Below are 16,874 nucleotides of genomic sequence, written 5' to 3' on the forward strand. Positions count from 1 at the left end.
CTTGATCCTAAGAAGCCAAGGCCCCAAGTTCTGTGAGGGTAATGACTGACTTGCCTTCCCAGAAACGAAAGACCCTGCTCTGGATCAGGGAGGGCTCAGAAAAGGTGGAGGTGGCAGAAGGTGATATCTGAGCCAGGCCCCAGCAATTCCAGGAAGTGGAGGGGAAGGGGGGCAATATTTGAGATATGAGATGGTTGATATAAAGCAGGGAGGCAGGAGATGGAATGTCCTCTCTCTGGAACAACAAGACCACCCTTTGGTCTGTACTAAAGTCTGGAAAGGTAGCTCAGAGCCAGGTGATGAGGGGCTTTAAATGATGAACGGCTGGTCAGCAGATTAGAAAAACAATTCTCAAAGTACTATTAATTATATAGGAAGGATGTTCTATATCACTAATAAGAAAAATTGAGATCAAATCAACCCTGAGGTTTTATCTTATACCCAGCAAATTGGCAAAAAGGAATAGTCGCTGTTGGAGAGGTCGTGCAAAGGGAGATAAACTTGTTTGTCCTTTGCTCTCAAAGAAGACCAATGATATTACAGGGGCGAGGTCTTGACTCTCAGACGAAGTAGATTTAAGTGAGGCAGAGTGGAATAAAGTCTCCAGCCTCATTCCTTGGTCATCCAAGTCCAGTGGCAGGACAGAAGTCAAGATGGCTGGTGATGGCCCGGGATGCAGTGGGTGACCTTGATCTTTGACATTAAAGTCTTTACCTAGTCTCAGTTTGTCTGAAGCAATGCTCATTCAATGACTGAGGGCTAGTAATAATTTGAGAAAAAAACATAGCCTCATTTACCATCGAAAAAATATCAGTCTGGGAGAGGAAGCCTCAAGATTTCTGGCTCAGACAAAAACCAATGGCTATTTACATATTCTAAGCCTTCAAAATCCGAAGACACCTTAAAGCATCATTGGTAGAACTATAAATTAGCATGACCATTTTAAAAAGCAGTTTAGAATGCTACAAATAAAGTGGCTAAAATGTTTCCACCCTTTGACTCAGAGGTTTCACCGCCAGGCTATAGCCCAACAGAAAAGGCCTCTCATACCACAAAATCCTTTTAGCAGCATTAGTCATGGTAGCCAAGGGTTAGGGGTGCAGTACATGCCCGAGCACTGGGTAACGGGAATGTCATCGACTATTGTGTGTCGTAAGGAACAGCGGATATGATGAATTTAGAGAACCACAGAAGAACTTCCTTGAATGGATGCAAACTGGCATAAGCAGAACTAAGGAGACTGCAGGAGGATGACGACAATATACAGGGAAAAAAGCCACCGTGAAAAATCAAAATTACAAAGGATATGATGTGACAAAAGGTCTCCATCCTCTCTCTTGCACAGATGGGGATCCCCAGGTAAGGAATGTTGCATGTATTGTCAGATTTGGGAGGGATGGGGAAGGGGAAGGGGAAAGAAGGAAACATTGATTAAGTGGCTGCTGCATCCCAGGCACAGTGCTAAGCACTTTACAGATGTTTGATCTTCACAACCCAGAACGTAGCTGCTGTTATTAGCTGTATTTTAGAGTTGAGGGAACTGAGGCAAATGAATTTGAAGTAACTTGCCTAGATTCACAGTGAGGCTGGAGTTAAACTTGGGTCTTCCTGGCTTTAGACCCAACATTCCATTTCACATCATCACTTCTAGTTATTGATTATTTTCTTCTTTCTCTCTCTCTCTCTCTCTCTCTCTCTCTCTCTCTCTCTCTCTCTCTCTCTCTCTCTCTCTCTCTCTCTCTCTCTCTCTCTCTCTCTCTCTCTCTCTCTCTTCTCTCTCTCTCTCTTTTTTTTTTTTTTTTTTTTTTTTTTTTTTTTTTTTTTCTGAGGCTGGGGTTAAGTGACTTGCCCAGGGTCAGACAGCTAGGAAGTGTTAAAGAGTCTGAGATCAAATTTGAACTCGGGACCTCCTGAATTCAGGGCTGGTTCTCTATCCATTGCGCCACCTCACTGCCCCCTTTCTCTCTCTCTCTCTCTCTTTTTTTAATTTAATTTTTATTTTATTTTATAATTATAACTTTTTTTTGACAGTACATATGCATGGGTAATTTTTTACAACATTATCCCTTGCACTTACTTCTGCTCAGATTTTTTCCCTTCCTCCCCCAACCCCCTCCCCCAGATGGCAGGCAGTCTTATACATGTTAAATATATTACAATATATTCTAGATACAATATATGTGTGTAGAACCGAATTTCTTGTTGCACAGGAAAAATTGGATTCAGAAGGTAAAAATAACAGTTTACACTCATTTCCCAGTGTTCCTTTTCTGGATGTAGCTGGTTCTGTCCATCATTAATCAATTAGAATTGGATTAGCTCTTCTCTATGTTGAATTTATCCACTTCCATCAGAATACATCCTCGTACAGTATCATTGTTGAAGTGTATAATGATCTTCTGGTTCTGCTCGTTTCACTCAGCATCAGTTGATGTAAGTCTCTCCAAGCCTCTCTGTATTCCTCCTGCTGGTCATTTCTTACAGAACAATAATATTCCATAACCTTCATATACAATAATTTACCCAACAATTCTCCAATTGATGGACATCCATTCATTTTCCAGTTTCTAGCCACTATGAAAAGGGCTGCCACAAACATTTTGGCACATACAGGTCCCTTTCCCTTCTTTAGTATTTCCTTGGGATACAAGCCCAATAACAGCACTGCTGGGTCAAAGGGTATGCACAGTTTGATAACTTTTTGGGCATAATTCCAGATTGCTCTCCAGAATGGCTGGATTCTTTCACAACTCCACCAACAATGCATCAGTGTCCCAGTTTTCCCACATCCCCTCCAACATTCATTGTTATTTGTTCCTGTCATCTTAGCCAATCTGACAGGTGTGTAGTGGTATCTCAGAGTTGTCTTAATTTGCATTTCTCTGATCAGTAGTGATTTGGAATACTCTTTCATATGAGTGGAACTTCTTTTTTAAAAAAATATTATTATTATTATTATTATTATTATTATTTTGTGAGGCAATTGGGGTTAAGTGACTTGCCAAGGATCACACAACTTTTGAACTCCTGACTTAAGGGCCGGTACACTATCCAGTGTGCCATTTAGCACACCTTTCTCACTTTAAAAAAAAAAAAAAAAAAAAAAAAAAAAGATATATAGCTATAGATAGATAGATAGATATAAGGAGAAAATTAGGAAACAAAACCAAAAAACAATAAAAATTTATTTTAAAAATTTCTTTAAAATTCTAAATGGAGGCATTTTTAATTTCATCTTCTGAGTCTTTGCAAGTCAGAGGTAGCTGGGTGGCATAGGTGGAGAGTGGGCCTGGAATGAGGAAGAGTCATCTTCCTGAGTTAAAATGTGGCTTATTCAGAACCAGGAGATCATGTACACGGCAACAACAAGACTATACAGTGATCAATTCTGATGGACGTGGCTCTTTCCAACAATGAGACAATTAAGTGCATTTCCAATGATCTTGTGATGAAGAGAGCCATCTGCATCCAGGGGGAGGACTGTGGGAACTGAGTGTGGACCACAACCTATGTTCTCATTCTCTCTGTTATTATTTGCTTGCATTTTGTTTTCTTTCCTAATTTTTTTCCTTCTTAATCTGATTTTTCTTGTGCAGCAAAATAACTATATAAATATGTAAATATATATTGTATTTAACATATATTTTAATATATTTAACATGTATTGGACTACCTGCCATCTACGGGAGAGGATGGGGGGAAGGAGGGGAAAAGTTGGAACACAAGTTTTGCAAGGGTCAATGTTGGAAAAATTGCCCATGCATATGCATTGTAAATAAAAAGTTATAATTTAAAAAATGTGACTTATTTACTAAGTACTACTTACTTACTAAGCTTAAATTTGTGGCACACTTATCTGTGTGACCCTGGATGAATCACTTAACCGAATTTACCTTAGTTTCCCCTATCTGTAAAATGGGCTAGAGGAGGAAGTGGCAAAATCACTTCACTATCTCTGCCAATAACCCCAAAAAGTGTCACAAAGATTCAAATGTGACTGAAAATAACTGAATGACAAAAACTGGAAGTCACTGGAGTTAAATGAGTAGAGGAGTAACTGAATTTTAGAAATATTGCTCCTGTGAAGGATGAATTGACCAGGGGTGACCAGTTGGAACGCTGTCATTGTAGACCAGGTGATAAAGACCTATATGCATCCAATGAGAAGGTAGAAGTGAGGAGCTCAGGTACCTATTGCATGTGGGCATGAAGGAGTGAAGAGGAAGACTGTGAAGTCATGAATCTATGGGACTGGAAGTATTGACGTCAATGGCTAGACTTTAATCCAGATCCTGTGATTTTGAGCCAGTGTTATTTCCACTATACCTAAGGGTCAAGCCAGGCTCCTCTTTTTTTTTCCCCCCTGAGGCAATTGGGGTTAAGTGACTTGCCCAGGGTCACACAGCTAGGAAGTCTTAAGTGTCTGAGATCAGATTTGAACTCAGGTCCTCCTGACTTCAGGGCTGGTGCTCTACCCCCTGCGCCACGCAGCTGCACCGCCACCCAGCTGCACCCCCCCCCCTTCTTATAGGGTCACCAGTCCATTAAGTAACCAGCCCAAGGTCTCCCAAGTTAAATCAATGGATTTGGTCCCATGTCCTCCCGAACAAATTCTGCCCTCTTTTCATGGCGCCTCCCTCAGTCTCAGGCTCTGCTTCTTTCCCTTCTTCCCTTTCCTCCCTCTCTCCTCCCATCCTGCTCCTCTTCCCAAATGTGTAGTCACTTTATTGTGGCCTTGGACAGTGACTGGCAGGCTGTGGCTTCCTTGTTGGACACTAGGGGGCAGCATCTACTTGCAGCTGGCTGGCTCTGCTCTCTGGCCCGACAATCCCCAGCATAGTCATCTGCCTATAATGAGGCGTTTGATCCGTTAGACAGCGTTGATGAGCATCAGGGGTCTCAGGCTCTCCAGACTCCATTTTATACCAGAATAATTTCTGACGTCCCCAATCCCACCTCTGAGTTTGGGGACCGTCCTCCTGAGGCCGGGGCCCCCAATGGGAAAAGCCTTGACCAAAGCGCCACAGCCAGGGTGTTCCCACATGCATAATGGGAGGAAATGCTAAATTTCAGGGACTTAGTGGAAATCAAACCATACTTGGCTTTTTCTTTCTTATTTTTGAGGATCTATGTTTTCATTCACAATTAACATGACCAACATGGAAACATGTTTTACATTTATGTAAATAATTGTTTATTTTCTCACTGTGGAGGAAAGAAGGGAGAGAAATTGGAACTCAGTTTTTTTTTTTTTTAAAGGCTAAAGACAAGTCACTTAATGCTATTTGCTTTCAATTTCCTCATCTGGGCAAATCGCTTAACCTTTCTTCATTAGTAAAATGGGAGATAATAATAGTATTTATTTCCCAGAGTCATTGGGAGGATCAAATAAGATCATATTTCTAAAACATTTTGCAGCGTTTTAAAGCACTACACAAATGCTTTTTTTTTGTTTGTTCTTTATTTTCTTTTCCCCAATTACATGTAAAAACAATTTTAACATTCATTTTTAAATGAATGAGCTGAGCTCCAAATTCTCTCCCTTTCTCCCTCCCCACTCCCTTCATTGAGAAAGCAATTTAATATAAGTTATACGTGTATAGTCATGCAAAACATAGTTCCATAATAGTTATGTTGTGAAAGAAAACACGGACCAAAAAAACCCTCAATAAAAATAGAGGAAATAAGCAAATAGACATGTCCAACTCTTCTTGACCCCATTTGAAGTTTTCTGAAGTGTTTTGCCATTTCCTTCTCCAGCTCATTTTACAAATGAAGAAACTGAGGCAGAGAGGGTAAAATGACTTGCCCAGAGACACACAATTAATAACTATATGAGTCTTTGAATTCAGAGAGCTGTCTTTCTGACTCCAGGTCCAGTGCCCCCTAATAGCAATGTAAGTTAGTAGCTATTTTATTATTTGGGCTACTACCAACTCACAAGGCTTCTTTGCTTCTGCCATCTAGACTTCTGTTAATACTAGTGCCTTCTCTCCATTGATTATCTTCAGTTTATCCTATCCATATCCTTATTGTTATATCTAATTGTTTGCATATCATTTCCCCCCCCCCAGATGCTGAAGTCCTTCAGGGAAAGAGCTGGGTTTTTTTTTTTTTCTTTCTTTGTACCCCCAGCACTTAGCACAAGTTAACATAGTTAAACATAGTTAAAAATCAGTCAGCAAACATTAATAATGCCATATTGCAAACTTAAGGTGATTATTTTTTATCTTATTGATTTTAGTATTTTATTTACATGTAATTACATGTAAAACAATTATTAATATTCATTTTTAAACTTTTGAATTCCAAATGCTTTCCCTTCTTCATTCTCTACCTCCCTCATTGAGAAGGCAAGCAGTTTAATATAGGTTATACATGTTTAGTCATGCAAAACATGTTTCCATAATAGTTATGTTGTGGAAAAAAACAAAGACAAAAAAAAAAAACTCAAGAAAGATAAAGAAAATAAACAAAAAAGTATGCTTCAATCTATATTTAGACACTATCCATTCTCTAGCAGTATTTTTTGAAAAGATTTGCCTTTTTCAGTTCCCGGTGATAATTTAGCTGAGCCTTATAAAAGATATGAATGAACAGTTTTGACAAATTTGAAAATAGCCCTACTATGTGTCAAATGTATGTGGCTACTGCTCTATTTATTGCACCAAACAGCTGTTCTTTGAGGCAATTAGGTTAAGTGACTTGCCCAAGGTCACACAACTAGGAAGTGTTAATTGTCTGAGATCACATTTGAACTCAGGTCCTCCTGACTTCAGGGCTGCTGCTCTGGCAATTGAGTAGGAGATGGAAGTCCAAGCTGTTCATTTACTTTCTCCATTTCTTCAATTTTTCATTATAAGTCTGCCAAAGTTGTCTTGGATCATTATAGTCCTGAGGATAACTAAATCATTCATAGCCAATCACTTTAGAATATTGCTGTTACTTTGTACTTAGTACGTTTTACTTTGCATCAGCTCATGGGGATTTAAGGTAATTAATTTTGTCATTATTATTATTTCATCCCATTCCCTCATTTTGTATACCAAAGTTCTGGAAAAGGTTCACATTAATTCCATAGTCACATAGGGAATAAGTGATAGAGAGGGGACATTTGGCCCCATGCTCTGATTCCTAATCCATCTCAGTTTCTATGGCTCCACTAGAAACTTAGAGTCTTTATAATTCTTACGTCTTTAAGAAATGGAGCACCAGTCAGAGTGAGCGCCCCAAATCTCAGTTAGACTGTTCTGCAGGATGGGATGGAATCTCACTCCTCAGAGAAGGCCGTGCCCTAGGGAGCCTGGCCCAACAACTGTTGCAGACCCCTTTCCCCCTGACACCAGCTTCTGCTCTCTGCCTCAGTTGTCAAGGGGTGTTGCTAAGGCTCCATCCTCATGAGATCTCCTTCCCTTGGTATTGTCGAGGATGTTTTTCTTCTTTTGGGAGAAGCAAATGTTTTGATCTGGTGATCTTACTTATTTGGGAATATAATGTCCACCTTTCAATAATTTAATACAATAAGTATTTTTTAAAAGCATCTTTTGTGTACCTAGGGCAGCTAGGTGGTACAGTGGTTTGAGTGTCCAGTCTGTACTCTGAAAGATTCATATTCCTGAATTCAAATCTAGTTTCAGACCTTTACTATCTGGGCAAGTCACTTAACCTCGTTCGCCTCAGTTTCTTAAACTAGTGGCAAACCATTTCTGACTTTGTCAAGAAATGCTTCTGAAGTTAAGCCTGAAGTTAAGATCCTCCTGTGTCCAGGCCCAGAGCCCCATGCCCTATGGCATCGTCTAGTTACCCTAATAATAATACACATGTATAAACAAAAATACCCAGAGTGGAGGCAACAAACAGGAACTTGGGGTCTTAATTTCAGATGGCAAATTTGATCGGTGAAAATGTCAGCTCACTGTTAGTGGGAATAATCTCATTCTTTTTATTTGTATCCTCAGTATCTAGCACAGGGTATGATTTAAAATATATGTTTAACAAAATGATTATTGAGACTTGGAATGAACACCCAGACTCGGACTCTGGATCAACCTCTCTTATTTTTTAAGGGAATTTAATTTTCCTCAATTCTGTGTGAAGACAATTTTTTTTTTAAACATTCATCAAAAAAAAAATTGAGTTCCAAATTTTCTCCCTTCCCCCTTCCTAGGATGGTAAGCGATTTGATATAGATTACATATGGGCAATCATGTAAAACATTTCTATATATAAAATATTTCTATGTTAGTCATGTTGTGAAAGAAGAAACATGCCAAAATGAAAAAAAAAAAACCTCACACAAAAAAGAAAGTGAAAATATATGCTTTCATCTGCATTCAGATGCCATCAGTTCTTTCTCTGGATGGGATAGCATTTTCCATCACAACTCTTTTGGAATTGTTTTGGCTCATTATATTGCCGAGAAGAGCTAACTCATTCATGGTTGATCATCATACAATGTTGCTGTTATTGTGTACAATCAATACACTTTACTAAGAAGAAATAAGATTGGTAAGGGGATGGAGAGGGGTAACATTGTATATGAAGAAGATATACTTATGTGAACAAATCCAGGTACCAGGATGAGGAAACATATGGGACAAAGGAACAAAAGGGATTATGTGATCAGAATAGACTAGAGACCACCTGGACAGAAGGGTGAATAAATGAGATACTCTAGAAACAAATCACCAGCCTGGTGTAGAAGCATAATATGCTGGTGACTGGAGACTTTCAATATCTTCTTCTTGTCGAAAAGATAACTTATGTTTTGTTTTTTTTTCTTTAATATGGAGGAACCAACAAAGAGAAATTCTATTCTGGATCTGATTCTCACTAAGGAGGAGGAACTATTTATCAAGAGATCATGGGAATCCTGGATATAAGTGACCATTCCCTCTTAGAGTTTATAACAGAGGAGAAAGAACTCAGGATTCGTCTGATGGGCATTCTGGATTTAGAAGAAACAGATTCAGCAGAAAGGATTAAAATTCTAGCCGGGGAATCAGCCAGAAACAATAGGAAATTTACAAGACTGAAATTCTCAAGACACAAAGTGAAACAATTTCAACGAGAGAGAAAAAAAATCTGATGAGATTAATGTGGATTCATAGGGAACTCTCCAAACAACTTTTTTTTTTTTTTTTTTTTTTTTTTTTTTTTTTTAAAGAATTGAACGGAAGACAGAAGATAGAGCAAGAAACAAAGTAATTTATAAATACAGTGTTTGGAGAACAGAAGTTGAAAAGGAGATAGGGCTAGTGAGAGAAATTAAGGACATTTTTAGAGTCATTTTGGGAGAAAAGGAAACTATAAAACATTGCTGTGCATAAATTGATGGAAAGTAAAACTACTAAATCATCATTTAGTACTAAATACTAAATGGGCTCCTGGTTTGTTGGTTGGTTTGCTTGTTTTTCTTTGTCAGAGGGAATGATTTTTGCACTGGGAAGGACAGGACCAAAGGAGTTAAGAGGAATTTGAGATCCAACATTGTAAGGAAGCACCCAATGATATTCTTAATGATTTCGAGTCACTCTGTCCTGAGTTGCTGTTGAGTCCCTGCCTGTGTTATTTGCAAGATTGCCGAGATGTGGAGAAGCGTGCAAAAGGGTCAGGCTCCTTCTAGTCATGAGAAGAAAGAGAATTGAATCTGAATATAGATGAGTAAGCTTGACTCTGATTCCTGAATTTTAGAATGGAACGTTAGAGAGATGTGTAAGAGCAGCTAGGTGGGCCCAGTGGATACAGCACTGACCCTGGTTCAGGAGAATCTGAGTTCAAATCTGATTTCAGAGTTGCTTGGTAACCATAGGCAAGTCATTTCACCCCACCTGCCTCTAAAAAAAGAAAAAAGAAAGGGAGAGGAAGAGAGGGAAAGAGGGAGAGAGAGACTCACTCTCCCCAAATCCACCCTCTGATTAGCTCCTTAGATTCTTAGAGCAAGATGACTTCTCCCTTCCGGGAGAGGCAACTCTCAGGGGTGAGAGGTTTCGCTCCATATTATCAGTCAATAACTCTTGTCTGATATCTTCCTGCAATATCATTGCCAATTCATTTCTAACCAGTGATCACTTCCATGGGCAATTAATATTAAATTAGCTTTCATGGAGGGAAATTTACTGAAAAAGTATAACAAAGGCAGAAGTGTGAAAATCTTCTCTCTTCCCTCTTTCCCTTTATCAAATCTCTCCTTTACACACTCATGGATCCCTGGAAAACTCAAAAGTTCAAATGCCATAAAACATCCCCCCTTCCCAAATTTACTTCTGGCTATAGCATTGGTTGGAGGAACCATTATCAAACTTATTAGACAGGATGTCTTGACAAGTGAATGGACTCATTACTGGGTAAGGCAGAGTGTTCCTCAGGGTTGGCTCCTTGCCACTGACTGTGTCTAGCAACAGTTCCATTAGGGACCTCTAAGGCTGGACTTCTGGTGGTGGTGGTTTATTTTTCTGAAACTCAGAAATATTCACAGCAGTAACAAGAGGAAAGAGGTGGCTATGGCAGCCTAGAGGAAGAAATGAGGCAGATAAGGGGATTGCACGTACCCCCTCTTCCCTCCACTATCTCCCTCTCTCCCTCCCTCTCTCTCCTTTCTCTTTCTCCTCTGTCTGTCTCTTCTTTCTCTCTGTCTCTCTGTTTTTTCTCTGTCTCTGTGTCTCCCTTTAACTCTCTCTCTCTCTCTCTCTGTCTCTCTCTCTTTGTCTCTCTCTCTCTCTGTCTCTCTCTCTGTCTCTCTCTCTTTCTCTCTCTCTCTCTTTCTCTCTCTCTGTCTCTCTCTGTCTCTCTCTCTCTCTTTCTCTCTCTCTGTCTCTGTCTCTCTCTCTTTAGGATTGCAACTAGTCTTGGCTCATTTGGCACTGAGGCAGAGAGAGTGAGCTTTTGTCTGTTCAAGCCACTGGGATACATTGTTCTAGTAGAGCACCCAGGTAAAAAAAATTTCCTCTCCACATAAATAAAAAGAACCAGTAAGAGAATACTTCTGTGTATGCTCAAGTGTGGCAATGAATGTCTGCCTATATTTCGAAATCTAGAAGCAGGCTCATCAAGCCCCCAGTTAGGCTGTCAGCAGGCAGAATACACTGCTTATGTTCCCAGCCTGAGCCCCCACTGGCTGGGCCCCTTACATCGAATTGGTAAACAGCCAGAAAATGAAGCAATGATCACAAGAAGCCAAACTGGTTTTATTTTGAACAGGTCTTATCAGAGGCAGCGAAGTGGGACAATCGATACAGCATCAGTTCTGGAGTCAGGAGGATGTGAGTTCAAATTCCACCTTGGACACTTGACATGTAGTAGCCATGGTACCTGGCAAATCACTTAACTCCCAACAGACCCAAAAAATCAAGTCCATAACCCACAATTAGATTGACTGTCCTGTCAAACACCTAGACAGTTTAGTGGATTTCAAGCTCAGTGAGCAGCCCAGGACTTAGTGCGGTTCTTTGTGTCCAGTCTGCCCCCATACATACTGGCTGAGTAGATTGAATGGGAGGAGGGATATTGCCAAGGATCACTTGGTCAGTATCCCCCTAGCTACCTCTTCTCCCACTGGTGAGATCTGCAGATCACTGAGTACAGCTGTTTTATAAACTTTCAGAGCCACAAAAGGGAACTGAAGTTCATTTTAAAAGACAAAATCAGTTGGGAGAATAGGAGAAAACCTAGCAAAACAGAGTTAGTTGGGCTGGGAAAGAGCTCACCTGGAGAGCAGCTGCAAGGAATAATATGCTGGCCAATAGCTTTTTGCTTTTACTCTTTTTGCCAGTTAGGACAGCTATTTAACCCCAAATGGGGTCACAAGGAGTTGGACATGACTAAAACAATTCAACCACATAAAAATTCTGCAAATTGGCTATTGCCTTCTAAATTTTATTGCTCTTGGACATAACTCCAATTGCCTCACCCTAGTTTTGTCTCTGTCAATAATCTACCTTAGCAAAAACCTCCAGCATCCTTTGTAGTTATCCATTTGTGAACACACACACACACACACACACACACACACACACACACACACAGAAGAATCGATCAATCTATTAGCAGACATTTATTTTAGTGCCTGAATGTATCAGGCTTTGTGCTATTTGCCTTACAAATCTTCAGAAAAGAAGACCTTACTAGAGATGTCCTACCTAGTAATAAACAAAGACAAAAACTGAGACACAGAGGTGGAAAGTGACCTTTTCAAGGATATGGGGGCATGAAGTCACGGATCCGGGATTTGAACCTCTAGGATTTCAAATTGTCCAAATTAGAGACCTTAGGTAGCTCAGGGGCTTCCAGAGTGCAAAGAGCACTGCACCTGGAATCAGAAAGACCTGATTCAAATGTGCCCTCAGACACTTCCTAGCTGTGTGACCTTGGGCAAGTCACTCTATCCTGTGCCTCAGTTTCCTCATCTGTCAAGTGAGCTGGAGAAGGAAATGGCCAAATCCTTCAAGATCTCTACCAAGAAAAGCCCAACTGGGGTCATGGAGAGTTGGCATGGCTAATTGACTAAAATCAACCCGAAGCAGCAGTCGCAGGGCCAACAAGTCACTTCTCTGGTCTTGGTTCTGCTAAGAACCCTTCCAGTTCTAAGGTTCTATAACTACTTGAGCTCTTCCTTCTGATCTCAGGGTCCATGTTTATGTGAGTTGGGAGCACTGGCACTTTAGAAATCACTTAGGAAATTCTCTCAGAGGGTGGGCAGCCTGACTTCCTACCAGACCAGCCAGCTCTTCTTGGAAATAATTCCCAGTCTCTGTCTCTCTATCTCTCTGTGTGTTTCTATTTCTGTCTGTCTCTGTGTCTCTCTGCTCTCTTTCTGTCTCTCTCTCTTTTGTCTTCTAGGTAAAATTTATAGCTCAGCCAAGTCTGGTTTGACAGCCCGGAGAAGAGGGGGAGGAAGGACAGAAGTTGGCAGTTGGAAACTGGCCCAAATCTAATGCCTTCAAATCTCTCTGACCAATCACCACCTATCTGACCCAAGGCAGCTAGATCTGCCAGGACTTCCCTGTTCCCATTATTCACATCAGTTTTATAGTAAAAGGAGCCTTGAAGATTCAGCTTTGAGTCTGGGCTCAGCCACTTAACACTCTGGGTAACCCTGGGCATCGGGTCTCAGCCGGTGGGATTTTCAGTCAATGATCTGAACTTAAGTCCAAAGGTGTGGCAAAGTATAGGGATTGATTAGGTGGTCATTCAGACTTGGACCAGCAGTGAATACTATGGGCAGTCCATATGTGCTCACCTTTCTGTCTAGGGTAAAACAGCAGGCCCCTGAGGGACTAGAAGGCCCTGCCCTTCCCCAAGGCCCTCAGACTTTCCCTCTTGGGTTTCTAGGATGGGTCCCCCGAGATGCTTCAGCAGCCTATCAATCAAGAAGCATTTATTAAGTACCAGCTGTGTCCCAGGCAATGTTCTTAGTGATAGGGATACAAAGAAAGTTAAAGAGAGACAGAAACAGACAGAGATAGAGGCAGAGGCAGAGGGGAGAGAGAAAGGAGAGGAGAGACAGAGACTGAAAGAGAGTGAGAGATAGAGACAGAGAAAGAGAGAGAAAATGAGAGACAGAGAGACAGAGATAGAAAGAGAGAGGGAGGAGAGAGGGGGAGAGAGAGAGAAAAGGAGAGGCAAGAAGAGAGGAGATCAATCCTTTTTCTCACAGCTTTACGTGGGGGTGACTCAGTGCAAACCAAAGCAAGTATAATTATTGAATAGATTATCAATATTCAAATTCAAAGGAACTTGGAAATTAACGCACTTAACCCTCTTCATTTGCAGAAGAGGAAACTGAGGCCGGAAAGAAACGACTCAGTCACCCAGCCAGAAAATGGCTCCAAAGTGAGATTAGAATCCAAGTCCTCTGACGCTCTTAATTCTCCTAGTCCAGGATCAAATGCTAAGACTTTAAGCCCTAAGAAGAGCGGATCCGGGCGGGTCCCCTGGGGCCGCGGAGGCACCGGGCGGCCCCCATCTGTCACCGGGAGCCCCCAAGCGTCGGGTTAGTTAAGCCTCCCCGGCCCTCCTGGGCTGAGCACCTGGCAGCCACTGAGGGGCGGGGACTGAAAGGGGGTGGGGGCGCCGAGACCTGAGAGGAAGGACGCCCGCGGGCCTGAGGGGGAGAGTTAGGGAAGGGGGATGAGGATGGGGGGGAGGCTGAAGAGGCGGAGGCTAAGAGGAGGGAGCAGAGGGGCCTGAGCGGGTTTAGGGTCTGAGTGCAAAGGCTAGGGCGCGGATGTTTGGAGAATTGACCGAAAGGGGTCGGGGGGCTGAGGGGCGGGGCCTCAGAGGACTGACGACCGGGGGTCTAGGTCTGCAGAGCCGAGGAGAGGGGCTGGAGGTTGGGGGGACTTGAAGGGCTGGCCGAAGGGGCGGTGCGTGCGGGAGGGGCGTGGCAGGGCCTGGCTCCGCCCCGGGGCGGGGCCGGGCGCTCAGCCGCTGACCAGTCCCGGGCGCAGCCCCAGCCCCTTTTCCCGAGCCGGTCCGGAGAGCCGGAGCTGGGCGCGCGCAGTCCGCCGCAGATCCAGCCGGGCCAGAGCCAGAGAGTTCTGCTGGAGACTAAGCGGGGTCTTCTGAGCTCCGTCCCCGGCCCCGGGACTGCGGCCACAGCTTGTCCTTGCCCCGCACTGCCCCGCGCTACCAGTCGGTCCCGTCCCGGGGCTGTGCTGCCCCTGCAGGTGCCGGCTCCGCCTCCCCGACCACCCGGAGGCTTGACCTCGAGAACAGCGTCACGAGCCCCCTTTCCAAGTTCCCAGAGCCCCCAGCCGAGGTAGGGGGCGCGCCGGGGCAGAGAGATCTGGGAGGGGGCGTTAGGGAATGAGTGGAGGGTTGGGGGGCAACGGAGTCTGGGGTGCAGGGGCATCGAGGTGCGGAAGGAGGTCGAGGTGCAGGGGCCGGGGCAGGGCCGGGGGGCGTTGGGGGAGAGGGACGCTGGCTACCGAGAACATGGGGGGACGAATGCTGGCGGCACGCAGACCAGGACTGATTGTTCGGGGTTTGGGGTCTCCAGACCGGTAACCTGAAGGAGAGGCCATGTGTGGAGAGGCTGAAGCAGCCGGAGGATCTGCAAGCAGGGGCTGGACCCTCGGCTGCGAGGGGGGGCGGGTCAAGCCTGGTCGCTGTGTGCGGTGGGTGGGGCAGCGCTGGGCACTGACATCTGGATGGGCGGGGGGGGGGGGCAGTGGTTGGGTTCTGGTTCTGGGAGGGTACAAGGGCAGCTCGGCTCCCCCCTCTTTGCCTTGGTCTTGGGAGTGGCCCCAAGGGGGTGGGGGGGCGGGGCCGCCTCCCGGCGGAGACCTCCTTCTCGGGTGCGCTGAGGAGGCTGCGGGCTAGACTTCTTTGGAATGGGAAGGGGCATTAGCCAGGCCAGAGGAGGGGACATGGAGATAAGGCAGTGAAAATGTTCCGGCTTCTCTGGGTATTATGCTTGCATGTATGTGACCCTGTGCTTGTGTGTGGGGATTTATAAGCGTGGAGGTGAGCGGGGGAGGAGGTAAGTGAATTTCCCAGCGTGCAGAGGACTGAGCTCCTTGTCAGGAGGATGGGCAGAAGTGGTGGCGGATACAGTGAGATGGGGGTCTAGTGAGCCCCTCAAATACGCTCCTCTCCCAGATAGATCACCATGTATTCGGCTCTGACGTCCCTTCCAGCTCTGAGATTCTGGAGCTCTGTCACTTCTCCCCAGTTTCCCTATTTGTCCAAAGACTCAATATGACTCCTCCTGCCTTCCTAGTTGCGCTCCGATTCAGTGCTTTTTTTGGGAGTATTTATCAGATCATGGAACAAAGCACCAGAAGAGCCATTCGGGGATTAGCCAGTACGGACAGTCAGCAAACATTTATTAAGCACTTACGGGGGCCAGACATAGAGCTGTGCTGAAGAAATAAAGACCAAAAAAGTCCCCACCTGCCAAAAGCTTAGAAAAGGGGAAGCTTGCCTAGACTTTCTGCTTCTCCCAAACAGGGAAACTGAGGTCTGGAGGCAAGGAAAGTGCCTTAGCTAAGATCTGGGACCTTCAGTTTCAGAGCCTGCCCTCTTTCTATATTACTGTGCTCTGGGTGGGGTAGAAGTGAGTGCCATCAAGAACCAGGGAAGGTCATGGCTGCCCTTCCACGCCAACCACAGGTCACGGCTGTGCTGGGCTCAGTCTCTTCTAATAGCTCCTTGTGGGTCTCACTCAGGAATCCCACTGGATCTTTTTTTAGAGAAGAGCCCATAATGGCTCAATTACCCACAGGTCACTTCTCCGACAACCCTAATTCATACATCAGTTTCGCTGAAGCTTTTTGATCTGTAGCTATTTTTAGCCTGTACTACATCTCAGGGCTGGACTCATCTATCAGAAGGAAGACTTGCCTCTCTGGTTTGGGTCTTTTCTTTTTTAAAGCTCAGCCTGATTTCTTTGCCAAGTTCATGGACTTGAGGTAGAATCACAATGTCATCATGCAAGTTAGCAATCAACTAACAAAGCAGAAATTGAGAGACTTTTAAATATGAAAAAACACATGGATGAGAGAGGCAGATCCAGATGAGATCCAGGGAGAAAAGGGAATAGGTTTTTGCAAGATCCAAGAGGAAAAACGATGTCCTGCCTACAAATAGGGTTGTGAAGCATTTATTAAGTATCCATCACATGCCAGGAAATATGCTAATTACCGAGCCAGCTATACAGAGATTGTCTCTGTCCTGATGGAGTTTACATTCTATTGGAAACCATCAACCAGTAATCATTTATTAAACACCTACTATATACAAAGAGAGATTGTCTCTGTCCTGATGGAGTTTACATTCTATTGGAAACCATCAACCAGTAATCATTTATTAAACACCTACTATATACAAAGAGAGATTGTCTCTGTCCTGATGGAGTTTACATTCTATTGGAA

General features: G+C 43.6%; 1 protein-coding gene across 1 annotated transcript in view; it reads left to right on the top strand.

Annotated features, from left to right (window-relative positions):
- The first annotated feature begins 14,439 nt into the window (after positions 1–14,439).
- The window catches only part of RAB3B (RAB3B, member RAS oncogene family), a 53,233-nt gene continuing 50,798 nt past the window's right edge, over positions 14,440–16,874 (top strand). Inside the window, exon 1 of the mRNA XM_074265942.1 lies at positions 14,440–14,758. The gene's annotated coding sequence lies outside the window, so the exon portion shown is untranslated. The remainder of the gene's footprint in view (positions 14,759–16,874) is intronic.

The sequence above is a fragment of the Sminthopsis crassicaudata genome, chromosome 4 (assembly GCF_048593235.1).
Source record: "Sminthopsis crassicaudata isolate SCR6 chromosome 4, ASM4859323v1, whole genome shotgun sequence".
NCBI classification, from domain to species: domain Eukaryota; kingdom Metazoa; phylum Chordata; class Mammalia; order Dasyuromorphia; family Dasyuridae; genus Sminthopsis; species Sminthopsis crassicaudata.